Raw genomic sequence first — 2,807 nt, 5'->3', positions numbered from 1 at the left:
ATAATAAATATTTGACCTAATATACATGTTTACTACTATAGTACTTGTTTCCGATCTCACACCTTACGCGCTCGACCACGTCAATTTCTTGCGGATCGAATTTATGACCGTGGTACATAACACGAATGGAAAATCATAAACAATTAATCTCTCGTCAACTATTGCGTTTTGACACGATTTATAATATTTTGGATTAATGGGAGAGGTATATATGATTATTACAATTTATTAAAATTTATATGTTATCTAGAACGTTTCCATGCCCCCATGTTTCTTGATATACGCCTGGCCTGACGCCGAGACTGCCGAGAGCCGAGAAAACATATTTCGATTGCTCGATCGGCTCGATGCTTGCTTGAGTGATAGCAAGGTTCTCTCTCGTTCTCAGCGCGCCGACAAGGCAAGCAAGAACGTAGTGCAAAAAGGACAGAGCGATATAGTCGGCACGCTTCTAACTAACCAAGTCACACGGACACGGGCTCATGCTTGTGTTGCTACCGGTTGCGCCATGCCGCCGATCGGTGGCGCTGATCGCGTGCTGCAAGCGGCCCGGAATTCGCATCACTGCTGTCCAACGCGATGCCCTCCTCAATTCTATTGGTCTTCAGAGCGCGATGTTTCTTGCGGATTGACTAGCTCGTCTTCTCAATCGCCCTCACGATTTTTTCACGCTCACTCACATCTGCCATGTTCGTCTAAGTATCGACAACGACTGGTCGCGTTACGGTATTGCTCGTTAAATCCTTTTCTGTATCGTCCATTTGTGAGCGCACTGTCTTTGTCTATCACTACGAATCCATATTTTTGTTGCCAGCAGCCGCGGCACAACGCGCAAAATTCGTCGTACGACATGTCGGTATTCACATGATCGTTGTAAACGTGTTTCAAGTTGGTACCGTCCTGTTTAAAGTCCTGCGGACTACATAATTATCGACGGCGTACTATACGTCGGTACACCCGGTCTTTACGAATTGATTTTCAAAAAAATTCCTGACGATGCCCTCTACACGGAAAACGATATGCACAAGTACAAGAGCATGCTGATGGTGACAAACGCGCACAAACACAAGTACTATTCGCAGGGTCGATATTGAGCAACAGAGGATACAAGTACAAACACGTAATCGCGCCGTTGATGTCGGTCACACTCAAGAAACAGAAGAAATCTGGAAAGGTATTATCTTACGCAATGATATTGAACGACAACGTGATTGATTACTTGCACTGGGATGATCCCAACGAGCTGGTGGATCGTCTACGCTTCTTACCGAGCAGGCAACAACGCTCACGACAACAAGATGCTGTCGATCATCGGGGAACTTCGCGAAGCTGGTTTTATTATAAATTAAATCGCATATCCATAAAACGAGTCAGTCGAGTGATATCAGCGAGAAAAATACATTATTTTCTTATACTCTGTGTATTACACGTCGAATCATGAAAAAGAAATCTGATGAAAAGAGAGAAAAAATTAGCTCCGAGAGACGTCGACTCGTCGAAGAATTGCACGCTCCGGCAAGAAGAAATTTTCCGCGAGACGCGTCATAGTCCGGGGATACGACGATCTGTGACAAGCTGATATCGTTGAGATGCGCCCGTACTCGGGCTTCAACAGAGGCTACCACTACATACTCACCGTCATCGATATGTTAAGGGCCGTACCGCTCAAGCAAAGGTGGAAGCGAGACGGCTAACGCTATCGCTGAGATCATTCGAGAGAGTGGAAGATGCCCGAAAAATTTACAAACAAATATGGGGAAAGAATTTTACAACGCCGATGTACAGAAAATCTTAAAAAAATACAACGTTTTTCACTATTCTACGTATTCGACGTTGAAAGCGTCAGTGGTCAAGCGGTTCAATCGCACGCTCAAAAACGACATGTGGAAGATGTTTACACTCAACGGCAATTACAAGTGGGTCGACGAGCTACCGCGTTTTGTGTCGTATTACAACGCATGCAAGCATCGGTATGCGAACCATCGACGTAACTTCCGCGATCGCCGAAAGACTCTTGAGCATAGTGTACAGCGCGATAAAGATCGCGGGTCCTGCAAAATTTAAAGTAGGCGATTCGGTACGCGTGAGTAAGTACAAGACAATTTTTGAGAAAGGTTACACACCAAATTGGACCACCGAGGTGATTATGATCGTTAAGGTGCAGCGTACCAATCCCGTAACTTATCTACTCGAGGGACTATCGTGGAAAAGCTGTCGCTGGAGAGTTCTACGAACACGAGTTGCATCGTGCTACTCATCCGGACGTATATCTCGTGGAGAAAGTATTGCGCAGAAGAACAGACGAGGTTTACGTAAAATGGTTGGGATTCTATGCATCGCACAATTCTTGGATAAACAGGGATAATATAGTTTAATTCATACAAACTGTATTTTCATTAAAAATGTATTTATTTTAAATATAAAAAAATATATAAAAAGTATATGAAATACATAAGATGTATAAAATGTTTATTATTTATACCTATCTTTTTCAATTTAATATAAAAAAATCTTTATTTTTTACTATAAAAAATGTAATACTATATACAATAATTATTTGGGGTTATACATTTCGATAATATAATACATTTCAATAATACAATTACATGACCTTTTTTATAAAAGTATTCGATAATGTCCCTATGATAATGTTTTGATTGAATTCGGTATAACGTATCGTTTGTCATCGTACGGACTCAGAGCGATTTTCGTCTCAGATATCGTATATAAAGGGTGTCCCAAAATTAACGCAAGATTTGAATTTGCCGTCATTTGTGCAGTAAAGTGTTGGCAACCCAAAAAAAAAA

Source organism: Trachymyrmex septentrionalis, unplaced genomic scaffold (genome assembly GCF_001594115.1).
Source record: "Trachymyrmex septentrionalis isolate Tsep2-gDNA-1 unplaced genomic scaffold, Tsep1.0 scaffold133, whole genome shotgun sequence".
NCBI lineage: Eukaryota > Metazoa > Arthropoda > Insecta > Hymenoptera > Formicidae > Trachymyrmex > Trachymyrmex septentrionalis.
The sequence above is the reverse complement of the archived record's forward strand: the minus strand, read 5'-3'. Positions refer to the sequence as shown.